Source organism: Tachypleus tridentatus, chromosome 2 (assembly GCF_004210375.1).
Source record: "Tachypleus tridentatus isolate NWPU-2018 chromosome 2, ASM421037v1, whole genome shotgun sequence".
Lineage (NCBI taxonomy): Eukaryota > Metazoa > Arthropoda > Merostomata > Xiphosura > Limulidae > Tachypleus > Tachypleus tridentatus.
Genome location: NC_134826.1, coordinates 69,787,462 through 69,804,443, shown reverse-complemented (window position 1 = coordinate 69,804,443; position 16,982 = coordinate 69,787,462). Strand labels below are relative to the sequence as shown.

The 16,982-nt window shown below is 34.0% G+C and overlaps 1 pseudogene across 1 annotated transcript in view; it reads right to left on the bottom strand.

Moving 5' to 3' along the window:
• Positions 1-16,982, bottom strand: part of LOC143244157 (serine/threonine-protein kinase NLK-like) — a 42,255-nt pseudogene that overhangs the window by 11,885 nt on the left and 13,388 nt on the right. Inside the window, exons 2-4 of the transcript XR_013024927.1 lie at positions 15,409-15,538; positions 4,018-4,073; positions 175-281 (exon numbers count right to left, since the gene is read on the bottom strand). The product of XR_013024927.1 is annotated as a serine/threonine-protein kinase NLK-like (transcript). The remainder of the gene's footprint in view (positions 1-174; positions 282-4,017; positions 4,074-15,408; positions 15,539-16,982) is intronic.

Here is a 16,982-nt window from a genome sequence, read left to right as displayed (position 1 = left end):
TATAAGTTGGCTAAATGTACAATTATAATTGTTAGCTGCTGGTTTGGCCATCAGAAAGGTACATTAAAGTTAAATTTCTGTTTTTTGTTAGAGGTCCAAGAGTTGTCTATGCAGGTTTAAACCCTAGTTTTCTATATGGAAACCCTTTTCTTTTTTGTACTTAAGTGTTCTTACCTCTGAGTATTTGATAAAGAAATACTTTGACGTGGTCAGAGGTCAGGGGTTGTGGTGACACAATTATCTTGTGTAAGTCGCTCTGCATTAATTCTGTTGTTACATAACTGGCAATAATATGTCAAGGACTGCATGATAATTTACAATATTCACTTATTAAAACTAGCTTATCAGTATATGTTATAGATGGATTTTATTTACAAACAACTCTACAAAAAAGACCCCCCGCCAAAAAACAAACAAACCAAGACAATGCTTTAAAATATAGTACAGTCAATCATCTGGAAATGTTGAAAACACAAAAGTTATACAATTGTTTCAGATATTCAGATAAAGCTACACAAGGCCTATCTGCACTAACTATCCCTAATTTTGAACTGATATACTGGTCAACACTATGCACAGCCTTTTACGATCAAACTAGACCTTAAGAAATGGCAAACTTATAAACAGAACAGAAGGAAAGTTCCCTAACAGTTTGCTTGTGTATTATTAGGTTCAAAGCTACCTGTACTCTGCCCATCAGGGATATCAAAACCTGGTTTTTAGCATTATAAGCTAACAAACTTATCACTATGTCACTGGGGGTAGGGGAGTAGAATTCCTACTAGTAAGGAAAAAAAAAAAAGAGAGAAAGAAATTTGTCAGATGAGATAATCTAAGGTCCCACCTGGAAGTCTGTTGTCATATTCAGTTGATTATATAAGTCACTCCTAATACTATAGTAATTTATGTTTTTTCTCATTGAAACTGCAGGGTCCTAATGGTGTTAATTGTTAATTAATAAACTCATTTATTTCTCTACTTCACAAACAGCATGCTGTTACCACAATCATATTTGCACTGGAAGAATGAAACAACTGTGTACCTGAATTTTCTCTCTTAACATACACAGACACTTTCAGTGTAGCCCACTATCTGCTTCTCAAACCATGTTACCAGAGGGAGTACATAATTTCTTACCCACATTGTAACATGTTACAATGTTTTAAATCTAACATAACACCAGAACCTACATGGAACTGTGGAAAGGATGACGGGGAGGAATCCTTGTAATTTTCTGAAACTCAATATCTGGAGTTGAGCCATAACATTTGAATTACACAAAATGACATGGTTCGACCCGTTAAATTTTTGAGCATTACATATAATATGTAATAAAAAATTAGCTAATACTGCATGTTAGAAGTAGAATTCTACATAATAAACTATATAAAAGTACTTAACATCCTAGGTAAATAATGATAAATACTGATTATCAAGCTACTGTCAGCCACAATAATTTAACTACTTCCTGCATTTCACACAAAGCTTTTTGTACATATATATCCCAAATTTTGAAGTGAAAGACTAGAGAAAAAGCAGCTAGACAACATCACCCATTGCAAGCTCTTAGGCTACTTTTACCAATGAATTGTGAAAATGATCATTACATTATAATGCCTCCACAGTTTAAAAGGTAATATTGTTTGGTGATGTGTTTCAATCCCACAATCAACAGTATGCGAGTCTAGTTCCCTCACACACATACTGAATTTACAAGGTTTTACTAACTTATGAGGTTTTAAGTCAATGTTTTAGCCACATACTAAGCTTAGTAGAAACAAAACAATCTTAATAAGTCTGCAAGTTTATAATGTGTATGTAAGATAAATACTAATGTTAAAGTTGTTCTGAGTAGTATATTATCAATGAAACTAATACTCATGGAAACAGGAGTAAGTCTTTACTTCCAAAACTTGTGCTCCCAGTGACACAGCTGAATGTCTGTGGACTTATAACACTAGACAAACCAATGTGCCACTGAGGGACAATAAAGTTTGATAATGAAATTAAATGTTTAATACAAAACAGAAAGAAGTGCATTTTGTTTTACATAACGTTAGTAAAAAGTTGTGGTATATATGATCAAAGTGATCCAAAAAATATCGTAATAATAATGGAATAAAAATAAATAAATATTTACAATTCGGAAACACTGGGCCTACGTTATTTTCTCCATAAATTATTATTATTATTGCTGATTTCTCTACAACCTAGTGTAAAAAGTAGAAGCATTACCTATTTTGCATCAACCTATCGGTAGACTGAACAAAGTACCCCCACACCCTCAGTAGCACAGCGGCATATCTGTGGGCTTAGAACGCTATAAACCGAATTATCGATATCCGGGGTGGGCAGAGCACAGATAGCTCATTGTGCAGCTCTGTGCTTAATTACAAACAATCTTTCATATAAAATACAAAGTTTTTATGGCACTTATTCAGGAGAATCATTCGATTATTTTATCGTTAACATCGAACAATTGAAGTTGAAACTTGATCACAGGTATCTCGTTTAACAGTTGCTTAGAGTGGCTAAGCCTGAGATCATAGAAGGGAATTATTAGAAACAAAATTAATAGCCCATTGTACTTTTGTGCTTAACTTTACACACACACACACACAAACAAATTTGAAGAAACTTTGGGAACTGTTTGACGACAATAATTATATCAATTGATTTACTCGTGTATCTCGTGGCTTGTAATTAATAAATGTGATATGCCCTTTAAAACACAACTATTTATTATTGTAAAATATGAAATTATGCTATATGTTAGGGCTATTGTTTTCAACAGACATTATATCCATTCAGCAGTGCCATCTGTGTGCCTGATCACATCTTAACAGAGTTATTAATGTGTTTCAGAGATCCCACATTAATATATCGAATTTTGTCACGAAACAGTTTATTTAAGTGAAAAGCAACTGTTAAATATTAAAAATTGAATTTTTAGTCAGTTCATTTGGTTCTTACTGCAAGGAAGTGATAACGGACTGTAACAGAATTAGAAATAAAACTTTATATACCTGGCGTCATAAATCACTTAATTAAATGTGTCAGTTGGACGAGAGTAAATGCTTACGTCAGCAAGTTGTTAATTTTCCACCCAATCAGCACAGTTATACTTAACCTATCAGCAATAATCGACTGATTATTATTGGTTCTGGTCGCATAGCAACAACGTAGAATTGAAACTGATTCACTTAACACTACGAGCGCCATCTAATAATATGACTTTAAAATATTATAGTAAAAATACACGAAAACTTTTCTCACAAGTCTAACGCATAATACTGAATCAGGCCAACAGGTGTTTCACCTGAAATTCAATGTACAGTCACGTAACCTCTTTCACAGTGTCAGTTCCATATGAAATGCATCGATGAAACAAATTCGAGCAATGTGGTTATTTAGAATGATTACTTTTTACGATAGCCAATATAAGTTGTGAAAAATTACAATCGTTTATCTTTGAATTATCTAAATTTAATTATATCTATTCCTTAGATTACTTATCTCCAATTATTCATCCATAAAATTAACTTACTGAACGTGCCGTTCTAGATTTTTCCTACTTAAAATGTTAAGAATAGTTTGGCGAATACCCAGTTCTTGTGAATGACAGTAAATTCAAAAAATACTACTAATAATAATGATAAAGTGTAAATAAATAAAAAGATAAATACGGTTAATTTTAACTGAAATCTTATTTGTAAATAACTTAAATAAAATCATTTGCAATTTGAAAGATTCAGCATTTTCTGTATTCAGGGCCAAAAAATCATTTAATCCGGTCTGGAAGACATAAAAAAAAACAAATACATAACTTATTGACAATATGTAATTAATAGTACATCAGTAAGAAAAAGATATGGTAACAATACAAAGTGACGAGTTTACAAATAAAAACGCCACCAACAAAAACATATATAATACAACTCCAAAAGTAGGCGTACGTAATTGAGACACGACAACCATCACGTGCACAATTCTTAGTTTGAGATTTGAAAAGGATACATTTCTTGGAAGAAATCTATATGAGGTGGTTGTAGGATATCCAGCGCTGACAAGACCTAAGAGGAATAAAATGAATATTAGCTTGGAGGACCTTTGAGAGTAGTAAATATGACGAAATACAAATATATTTGTTAATCATTCTAACATCGCCCCCCGCTAGTACAGCGGTATGTCTACGGATTTACAACGCTAAAATCTGAGGTTCAATTCCCCTCGGTGGGCTCAGCAAATAGCCCGATACGGTTTTGCTATAAGAAAATTACACATTCTAACATTAATATCATTATCCTTTTTCTTGTTGGAAAAATCTGTATATTATTTTGCAGACTGAAACTTTCAAATTAAAAACTCGTATAAATAAAATAATTAATTCCTTGTTTTGATTGCACGTCGAACTAGAGTATGTGAAATTATTAACAAATCCGTCAGTTTTACTCATCTTAATGCACAGGACCCCTTCCCCCAGTAACGTACAGCTTACACCGCTAAAAATAGGGTTTCGATGCTAGTCGTATGAAATGTATTTAATAACAACCCAACCAAACCTAACGTGGAGGCCAAACGTTTAGAACAGCCATTACTTAGCTTGGTTTTCTCAAACACGAAAACAGAGTGAAACAGTCTCACACAACATGGTTGTTCATCACACTGACATCCTCCTGGAGGTACCAGGTTTCATGTCTTTGCTTGTGTGAACTTGCGGTTTGTTTATACTTCTAATAAAGTGATCTTGTCCCACGATGGAACAGTGGTAAATCTAGGGGCTTACAATTCTAAAATCCAGCGTTCGATTCACAGCTTAATGCATCTTTGCTCTAGGAACAAAATGAGTTAATATATTTCACTGAAGTCTGGAATGTACTGGGAAGGAGGAAAACTAAAATGTTAAATTCTTTACTCTAAGAGATCGGTTTGGTTTGGTTTTGAATTTCGCGCAAAGCTACACGAGGGCTATCTGCGATAGCCGTCCCTAATTTAGTAGTGTAAGACTAGAGGGAAGGCAGCTAGTCATCGCCACCCACTGCTAATTCTTGGACTACTCTTTTACCGACGAATAGTGGGATTGACCACCACATTATAACGCCCCCACGACCCTCGGATTACGAGTCGGGTGTCGTAACCATATGACCATGCCTGGCCCTAAGAGATCGGAAACTTCGTTCTGAAATTCACAAAGGGCTATTTGTGCTGTGCCCAACATGGATATCGAACCTCGGTTTTTAACTTTGTAAGCACGCAGACTTACCTCTGATCCACTTGGGGAGCATTCAAATATGCTGTGAAATTCATATTTTAAAAAAACAAAAGAGTAAATAAACGAACAGGAGCTAAGGATGCAGTTATAATTTATTTTCATTGTAACAACGCTTGAACATGTACGTAATACACACACAAAATGAAGCCCTTTGCACTTCGATTTGAATTTTTACTTATTCGGAGACACTATTGGGGACATTTATCTGCCGAGGACACTGCTTAAAAATCGGTTATTGTCCCCTCAAATCAGTGCCATCTAAGTTTATAGGCAGTCTGATATATAACAACACGACCAGGCTTGTATTTGGTAGTTTTAGAACAAAGCAAAGTCGGAATACCTACTGTTTCAATCACGGAGAATTGAGCCCCGGATTTCAGCGTTGTAAGTCCGCAAACTTATTGCTGTCCAATCTGGGGATTCAGGCTTGTGAATAACAAAATTAATCACACAGATAAACGCAGTCTTGCCGTATAAACTTACGAGATTGTGGCAGAAGAAAGTACGATTAATGAATAAGCCTGATTTATCTAAATATATCATTACATATACACATAATAAAAAAAACAGAGAGACGATTTTATTTACAAAAACGTTGAGTCTACCTTCATTGTCGCTAGTATTCAAGTAGATGTTACAAAATATAGAGTGACGCGAGAGATGCGACACATATGACGTGCTGCCTGGCACGAGTCACAGTGAAGGTCAACATCCATCGCAATGCTTTTGTAAGGGAAGAATCTGCCCTCTAGCGATGAAGCCAGCTGCACTGCACGGCCCTTTAGTGCAGCACAAAGAAACTGCAATTTGTGTCTCGTAAGTGAAACCACAATTTATGTAGACTTTATACCAGTAGAGCACTGAATTTTTCTGTAAATGGTATGTCAACTTCACAACTAGTCAACATTATCTATCGCCAACTCTTGATATATATTCTTCTGTTTAAAGAAATTCGATCGTCGGTCTTGTAGCGTAACCATAGCCACAAAATGCGGAGATAGTTTTCTTTTTCAGAAACGGGCCGAATCTCTGAATTTACAGTCGGGACATTTAACTATTGGACAAAATCCACCAACCTAACAACCAGACGTTATGCAAATTCAAATCAGAAACAGTTTAATTTCCGATAACTGTCCCAAATCACGTGTGTTTGATCGTATATTGTGATTCAAATATCAAAATATACACAAAGCAGTTCTAATGGTGATATGTTAGGCCTTTGTAAAATCCTGTTCGGTGTAGTCACATAATGTAATCTTTAAACTAAATCTCCACGAGCTGTATGGCCTATCTAAGATAATCCGCGGGACACACTTGTGGCTCTTAAACGCCTTCAAGGAATTCTATACTCCCCACCACCACGCCTTCTGGTCATCAACCAGATATGACACACCTGGATAAAAATTAGCTATACATGTGAAATATATTAAACTTCCTACAGCGATCAACTAGAAAAGGCCTAACTCTACCAACTGAGGCTTTTAAAAAGTACGGTATTCACAAAATAAGCCCTCGAGTTTTATTAGGCTTAGCGCTCTTGGTGATAGTGAACTAACCCACTTAATAACGTTATATAATTAAACAAACGTATAAAACAGTACAGGTAAAAATTACGTCTATTCAAAATCAGTAGCTAAATATAATTTCGTTAAAGTACGAGACTGCGGTGATAAACTTTTTAATTATTTGACATTATACCTTGTAATTTTAAAATGATTAATGCCCTACCGGTTTAGGCTCAGGACAACCTGCGACTATATAAAGCCTAAAACAATAGAATAAAAACAAACACTCTCATGTCATTGTAGAATTATAATTGGACTGTTTTGTACGTTAATATATGATTATCTTATTTGCAAGTTTTAGCCCCCCCTCTTACATGAGCCTTCATATAGGCAGTAATGTACTGAATAATACTAATACATTACTATAGTATTATTATTATTATTATTATTAGGTATTCCTAATGAAGGAAAAATATACAAACACTTGCAAGTTTTATTTAAAGTGTCGTTTTATCAGACCCGGCTTTAATTTTCCTTAACTCTTGGCTCAATGAGACATATAATGACACCAAATCCAAAATTATATTAGGGCAGCATTAGAATGGTGGGTCTAAGGTCATTTCAGGGGCCCGCTCCCCTACAAACTAGTGCCGGTCCTGCATTTTATTTATTTAGTTCATCCCTAAATATGAGATGTTTCAGAAACTAGGGTCAATGATTTATACACTAGAAAAAGTGGTAAAGTGGATGTAGCAAAGAAACACTGTTGAACGTATGTACTTACGAAAGTGATCTTTAGTTCTCACGTTGTGCGCTCGTGGCGCTAGTAACCAATGTAACTGAGCAAATATGAATGCGCATCAGAGATGATCAACTACTTGTGGCTCTTTTTTCTTTTTTTTTTTGAGGGGAACGAAAATGTTGTGGCAACTAAAGTCCAATGGAGAATGTTGATATAATATAGAGAGAATTGTTTGGAGAAAAAAAAAAGTACGAGGGGGTGGACTGGTTTAAAAATGGCCAAACATTAGTACCTAATGAAAATTTTCCAGAAGAACCCAGCAGTGTCACTACTGACATAAACATAGCCAAGTTATTAGTGATAAGCAACGCATGAGTGAATACTGCTGACTTGTTAATGAAGCTGATATAATTGGAAAAAGTGTGCGTGTGTGCTCGTTAGATACCACAGCAATTGACATAAATTAATAAGCAGGATAGTGTGACACGTGTTTCCAGCTTTTGTAGTTTTACCAAAATTAAGGGTGTTTTTGTTTGTTTTTGAATTTTAACACATAGCTATACGAGGGCTATCTGCGCTAGCCATCCTTAATTTAGCAATGTAAGACTAGAGGGAAGGCAGCTAGTCATCACCACCCACCGCCAACTCTTGGGCTACGATTTTGCCAACGAATAGTGGGATTGACCGTGACATTATAACGCCCCCACGGTTGAAAGGGCGAGCATGTATGGTGTGACGGCTAGTGCAGATATCCCTCTTCTTGCTTTGGGCAAAATTCAAATAAACTTTCCGAATATCCTTTAATCCCATTATTGGCAACACGGCAAAAAATGTTCATCTCAACAAAGATCCAAACAAGCATACGTGTTCCAATGAAAAAGTTCAACTTCGCATTGTGATAAAGAGATGGAACTTCCTGATTTTTACCATTTCTAAGAATCCGATATATCTACAAAGATGACAGAGCACATTCTGACAAACGAAACTCGTTATCGACGGTTCCAGACTCTTCAGAGGGAGGTTATAAAACCGCACATCCGGTCAGGTCTCTAGCTTTAAATATCTTGTTCCTATCAGTCATGACTTTGTACCATGTCTTACTGTGGCAAATACAAGAAATGTGCCTCCAGCCAGATACAATGATCTGAGTGAATCATCGTTAAAATCTAACCATTAGTTTTTGTCTACACGTTCCTCTAATCAGTTTTTCTGATTATACATCCTGTGCTGTTTGGGTTTTGGAAACGTGTAATAGAACTTCACTTTTATTTTATTATGATATAAATCCGTAGCTGACTTATAATAAAATTACACCAATCAATTCATTAACAACTGACCTCCAATAAAATAAGAACAATTCATTGACACCTGACCTCTAATAAAAGTAGAACAATTCATTGAAAACTGAACCTAATTGGAGGAGAACAGCAGATTTGGTATGTAAAAACTTGGAAGCAGTTTAATACATTTTTCTAACATCAAACGTTAACAATACAGTAACATTTGTGAGTCTACGCGTGTTAACAAATACTATGTGGCTAAGAATTTTAAACTACACTTAACGCCTTTTTAAAAATGTCAGCTTTTTCTTTTCTTTTTTTTCCGCCACTTTGGCAGATAAAGGAAGTATTACTTGAAATACGTTAGTGTCATAAAAACATTATTTTTTTATTGTTTTGGATACGTCGTACGTAGTAACCATAAGCAACAGCCTCTGTCGTTAATAGACGACAGTCTTCTAAAGTTTTAAAACCGACTAGGGGAAAACGCGCCATCTGTAGCCAAATATGTAAAATATGATGAATATGCATCTTCCATTACACTGCTGAGCGCGTGCATGGCTAAGCTAACACTGATACAACGCCAAGGAAACGTGCTAAGTAAAGTAACACCTATTAATACTAGTTATAACTGCTACTATCAACAAACAATAATATTACACGACAAAAAGTTTAGTATTTGTATAAGAGAATCACGACAACAGAGTAACTGACATATGTGCATATAACGTTGTAAAAATCGTAGAATTACAAATAGTTGTGTTGCAAAACTCCAAACTGATTGTCTGGTCACTGGTGGTACATAAAATATACCTGTTACCAGGAGTTCCATTGGTACAAGAAACAGTTCTACCGGTTCTGATGATTGTCTACATGCAAGACCACGACTTGATTATCTGTACATTAATGGCACCAGGGGCGTAGATCCTGGGGGTTGTGGAGGGTATACATCCCCCCTTCATTTTAGGTGGGGGGTATGGTGCATACAATCATCCCCCCCTACAGTTTGGTTTGTTGAATTGTTTTATTGCATCACAGGCCTACAAATTGTGTGTGTGTTCTTGTGATTCTCGTGTTCCTACCAAGCAAATTACATAATTAGGCTTAGATGTAGGCTTTTTCAGTAGCCGAAATGTACATCTTTAATATAGGCATGCTTCTAAGCTTTTCGATCTAAGCGATAGTTCGTAAGTATCGGTCAGTAGGCCTAAGTATACATGCAAGTATCGTGGCAACAAGATTACTCTGTAACTGCATGTTCACAGCTTTCAAGTTCACGTAATCAGAGATTACCAATTTGCAAATTGAACAGTCCACATAAGTGGTTGCAAAAATCATTCCCCCAGCGGGTGTAAAAAATCTACGCCTCTGAATGGCACACAGAACATAACTGTAATGATGTTACAGTCCTGGTAATAGACCAGGAGTTCCATGGTACAAGAAACAGTTGTACTGGTTCTGATAGTTGTCTAGATGCAAAACCACAAACAGATTATCTGTAAAATGATGGTATACACAACGTACACTGGTACAAGAAACAGTTTTACCGGTTCTGATTATTGTCTACATGCAAGACTATGACTTGATTATCTGTACACTAATGGTACACACAACATAACTGTGATCTATTATCAGGAGTTCCATTGGTACAAGAAACAGTTGTAATGGTTCTGATGGTTGTCTAGATGCAAAACCATAAACGTATTATCTGTACAATGATGGTACACACAACGTAAGTGTAATCTGTTACCAGGAACTGTGTTGGTTCTGTTGATACAAATAATATTCCACTTATTCTAAAATCCCAAACTGACCTTTGGACACTAGATGGCCCACATGGTGGTAGGAATAAACAAGCTTGTGGCTTTAATCAGAGTGTAAAGCATCTACTATTGTACTTGTGAGATAGGCTAAAACAAGTTAACCTGGACAAACTTTACACTTAAATACATGAAATACCATCCAAGTGAACCTACATATACTACCATGACTTTATATATTTAAACACGTGAATCACCGTTCAACACAGTCACAGTATACATAACGTTGCACCAGCTTGAATGACTGATTCATGCAGAGTAAAAATGAAATGCTAAAATTCAACAGTGACACAAACAGACACACAAACTGTATATACTTAATGTCTTCCCTGATGAGTGACACTGATAAAGGAGTTATAAAAGTACAAGTACTGGATCTTTATCACAAAATGTATCAAAAAAATGTTGCATCAAATATACAATATTTATATTCTGCAATAATTAGTACCATATAATTATATACACACTGCTACACATACCTAAAGTTAATACCATATGTTAGTTTACACAGTGGTGCATATGCCTACAATTAGTGCCATATGCTAGTTTACACATTGATATACATGTCTACAGTTAGTGCCATGCTACATATCCCTACAATTAGTACCAGATGCTAGTTTACACATTGGTATATATATGTCTAAAATTAGTGCCATATGTTAGTTTACACATTGCTACATATGCCTACAATTAGTACCATATGTTAATTTACACATTGGTATATATATGTCTAAAATTAGTGCCATATGTTAGTTTACACATTGCTACATATGCCTAAAATTAGTACCATATAGTTATTTACACATTGCTAAATATGCCTACAATTAGTACCATATGTTAGTTTACATATGCCTACAGTTAGCACCATATGCTAGTCTACACATTGCTACTTATACCCACAGTTTGAATCATATATTAGGTTACACACCGCTATACAAATTGAGTATTGCAGAAGCATAAATTCTAACATTAGTAAAAAAATAAACACATCATCAAATTCTAACAGCTTACACAGTTCTAACTGGTACCTGCTATTATTCATAGAGCATAATATACATGTTAGGCCAGTAATCATAAAATGTAATGTTATTAAAACATTGTTATATTAAGTACAAGGCATAATAAACAGACATACAGTGACTATAACAGCATTAGTTCTCAGATGTTTCATAAATATTTTCCAAGTACATTATAAACTGAAATAATGATCTACCTCATGATTTGTTAACTTAAAGATACTATGTTATTTTGTTAGTATCACTGTAAAAGAGAAAAAAAAACTCTGATGTCTGGCATTTACTAAACTATCAAGAAAATTAAAATGCCACAGAGATGAAACTTTCTTTTCAACACAAATTCAGTACACAAGTTTTTAAACATAAACAAATACCTAGTTGTATAAAATATCAGTCAACCTATAAGAATAGAAATGAGTTATAACCCCTGGTAAAAAACTGCTAATTAACTTTAACAATCCAAGATATAATATTCATTCAAGTGAGACTATAAAAGTTCATATGAATCTAGTTCAAAATATCTACTAAAAATTAAGAGAGGTAATATATACTTTAAAACTTACTGTGTCACAAGATTTGTAATTTATTCCATAACTTTTATTTTTAGGTTGTTTTCTAAGTGTCTCTTTAATAGCACTAAAACAGTCATTATGATCACTAAAATACTAATTTTCAAACACATTTCAAACCTTAAACTACTGATAGACAACTTTTATTACAATTTTTACACAAAAACAGCAAGGAATAGAATATTCAATTTTAAACGAGAAAACTAGTAAATAAATTGTTCCATGGGTAGTATGGCAATGGACCACTTAGAACAAGATAAACAAATGTGATTACACTTACAAAAGTTGAATATAACAAAAAAAGCAAGCAAATTATTTTGAAATTTCACAAAGTAAAGGTATAAGTGTAAAAATGGCAAAGATTAAAAGTCCTAACTCAAGATGAGAGATAGTACATACAGAAGGAAATAAATAAGAATCCTAAAATAAACTACTGTTCAATAAATTATGTCAGCCAAACCAAGCAGAATTCTCAGTGGCTTCTGAGTAAATAGGATGTTTTACCTTGAATGGTCAGTAGTACTACACTCAGTTAGTGAAAGGTTCAATAATAAATAAATAGCTTAATTACAGAAGCACTATTTTGAAGACCTGCGTGTATGAAATATTTTCTGAAAGTTATGGTTCTCTCTCTATATATATATATATACAGTGATTTTTCTTGATTGGGCACAAAATTTTTCTCTAAAGATCTGAAACAGTAGCTGAACCATGAAGTTAACGAAATAAAACATAAAACTATTATGGAATAATTAATAGACATGCGCATCACTCAGGGATTGAACCACAAACAGTTATGTTTTCAACAATAAACTACACATAAAAGTACAAATTATAAGGCTGATTCATGGTGCCTAACATTCTTAAAAGAATGAGATGTGTTAGGAGGAGACAGATTTACTTTCATAACAGATACAAATTTAGCAAAAACTATTTTGAAGAACAAGTATTAAAATCCTAAATCAACTTGTATTGTTTATACTCAAACAAAAACAACTGAAAACATTTATATGTGAAGGTTTTGTAAAATTATATTAAGTTTACTGTCCTATATATTCAAAAATTACGTCCCATTTTTATTTCTTATTTTTCGTGTTAGAGATGTAGCTTTTTACCTAATTCCATGTGTGTGTGAAGAAATTGTGGATCACTTGGAAATACTATCAGTCATTTGATGGATATTTTGGAAGAGAACTGGAAACTTCTGAAGAATGCATTATGAATCCATACTCCTTCAATTTGGATAATATGTTGGATGATGAAGAACTGAAGGAAGATCTTATTGAACTGTGCATAAATCAAGTTCTTGAAATGCAGTTTGAAAGCAAAACTTTGGAACAATATTGGTGTTCGGCAATGGACATGTTTTCAAAACTTTGTGAAAAAGCACTAAATGTGCTCATCCCATTCGTGATGACATACTTATGTGAGTTTGGATTTAGTGCCCTTTTGTCAATCAAGACAAAATCTAGAAATCACTTGGATGCACAGGCAGACTTGCAGATTGCTATCAGCAACAAAGTGCCACACTTTGAAAAACTCGTAAGAAATAAACAGGAACAAAAAAGTCATTAAATTTAAATTGGCTTATGAACATTTGAACATTTCAAATTCAAAGAAATTTCATTTCATGCATGGATGAAAATTTATTTTTTGTAGACCATGTAGGGTTTATGCAACTTTTAGTTTGTTGTAATATTTTTTATTTTCCAAATGTTTCTTTTTTCTTTATATATCATTAAAAACTAATTATAAAAATTTGTTTTGGCCACCTTCACCTTTATTCTTAAATAAATAATTACTGTGAGGTGTGCAAGAACATATTAAAATTTTTTAAGGGTGCGGGCATAAAAAAGGTTGGGAACCACTGTTCTAGAGTATAAAAATTAAATTAAAATGAGGAAATAAAACTAAAAGAATGGACTACAAAATAGAACCACACAACGAGCAAAACACAAAGCAGAAAAAAATATGAATGATACATAAGCCATGCTTGTGTCATTTTAATTTCATGATATGTGTTTAGGAAGACAATTCTAATTAGAAGTAAGAAAAATTCAAATGTATTAACAATATAACAACACTTCAGAGATAAAATTCATGAAATTGTAAAGCAGTTTATTTCCTATGTGAAATATTCTGTTTTTAAAATTTTGTTAGAATATTACAAATCTTGCTATGTATTCTCAAAACCACTAAAACTAAAAGTGCTTTATTTCTTCAACTAAAAGTTTTACAAATTTCACATTATTTATCAAAACGTGCAATAGGCTTCACCTCACTAATAAATAAGGCAAACCACTTTCTTTCTAAATTATCCCACTTTTAAAGCAGTACTCTTTTGAAACAAGAACCAATTCACTATTCTAGTCTAACTGGTATTTTTATATTGTTTGAATTGTTTCACGTATTTGCAGAAAAATTCTAGTCACCTAGTCATATTCATGCTTTTTTATAATAATGCTCAAAAAATGCTTAAGTGATATCTTTAGGCCTATTGCTGTCATCTTGATAAATGTGCATTAAGTATTAAAAGTTATCTGGGATAAATCTTGGGGCTTTATTGGCATTCACTACTGTGATCAAAGAAGGAAAAAAATATGTTTGATATTTTTTGTTTGTTTTGTTACGTTTATTATTACTAAACATCGATATACATCTGCAGAAATATGGCAATCAGTATTAGAGAAGTCTCATAATTTAATCATAACTTTTGTAAAAGCACGTTATCTTACTGAAGAGATGCGATACTCACATGACTTAGTAATGTGACTTACATAACATAAACCATTAGAAAACTTGGGATACCCCTTGGGATTCATTATGTGTGTAGCCATGGCAACTGTACCTGGTCGATAGAGGTAAAGGTTAGTGTAAGCAGCTTAAGGGGCTAAAGACAGTCTCAACTAAATTTTCATAGCTTGGGAAACTATGAATAAACAAACCAATTGGATAGTATTTAGATAATATATTAAATACAAGTTTTAAAGATAAATTCATTTGCTATTATTCTAAAGTTTGGACTAATAGGAACAAAATGGGCTGAAGTGGAAACAGTGGGCTATGATATAATGAAAACTACTGAAACTCGGTTAGGCTTAAGATAAAAGATTATTTTGAAATACCTGGTTATGATTTACTTACTGAAAGGTTGAATGGTTCGGTTCTTCATATAAATTATTTTAAACTGTATCTGCTACTTACGTTTTCGTGCTTGAAAAAACAAAGCATTTTAATTTCTCTATAGACCCGTTTACTGGACACTAGGTTTTGGAAGACATTCGGCATCTTCTTCAAGGCCACCCGTCTCCCGTCTCGAGGATCGGTCACTGACCTGAAGAAAAAGAAATGGTGGGAAAATGGTAACACTGTCTTCTAATAACACCGAAAAGGAACAAAAGGACACATATTACACAATAAAACAGTGATGGGCATAGTACATATAGCCTATTTTGTAGCTTTGTGCTTAACAGCAAACAAACAAAAAATATTAATACCTTCTAAAACATTTTGTTTTTGTTAAACACGAAGCTACACAATGGGCTCTCTAAGCTCTGTTTACCACGGGTATCGAAACCTGACGTTTTAACGTCGTCAACCTGTATACTTGCCACCATGATGCATTATTGGTAGTAGCAGATGACATGAAATAAATTTAGGCCTTGCACTCTGACGCTGGAATTATATTTTAAACAATGTAGTTCAAAGCACAATTTATACAGTAACATCTGTTGTGAAGCAAACTGTAATTAATTCATGTCATTAGTTGAAAATATAATAATCAACAAAGCTTCACGCGCACGGGATTAGACTAGTTAATTAGAAGCTAGACGAAGATTGAAGTAACAAACGTCACAGCGATTTTCGAAACATAAGTTATTCAAAAATATAAAAAATACAAATAAGATGGAGTGTATAGTACCTCGACAATAACACACTTGGAAAAGTTATACAATAAGTTATCGTGCTCTGCCTACCACGGGTATTTAAAACCGATTTTTATTGTTATAAATCCAGAGACTTGCCGCTGAACCACCGAAGATCAAATCACTTGGAAATAGTTTGAAAATAAAACCTGTTTCATAAAAATTGGGCTGTAGGTTATTGTGATGTAAACTATTCTGTTGCCCCCCCAAGAGACTCAGCGGCAAGTCTGAAAGTTTATAACATAAAAAACCGGGTTTGCGATACCCGTGGTGGGCACAGCACAGATAGCTTATTGTGTAGCTTTGTACTTAACAAATAAAAAACTATGTTCAATCCTCCGCGGAGAATCGAACCCCGGCTTTCAGCACTGTACGTCCGGAAACAAACTGTTGATAACAGGGAAACATCTAGTTAAATAATGTTCACAGAAATACGAAAAAAATAACTGACATTCCTATAAGATCAGATTAATGACAAGCAGTGGACGTTGTTATGGTAGTAGATACCGGAGAGTTAAAGCAGTTTCTTCATAAACATCATAAGTCACGTGTGTTGAGATGCACAACTTTTCGCTATACAGAAAACGAACTTTTTAATATTTAAGGCTGTTATGCAGGTTGCTTCTTCTCAAAACTCTGAGAGGATGACGAAATATATTTAATTAATGAAGAAATAATACGGTACATGGTTTTTCTCCTGATGTTGAGTGGAAACATGACTCAATTCTGTTATAAATATGTTTCGAGTATCAACATGAAACATAAATGTATTAGACCATCTTCTTGACGAATTACAATACGACCTGTTACATTTGACATTCCCGAAGTCTACGAGTTTACAACGCTAAAATC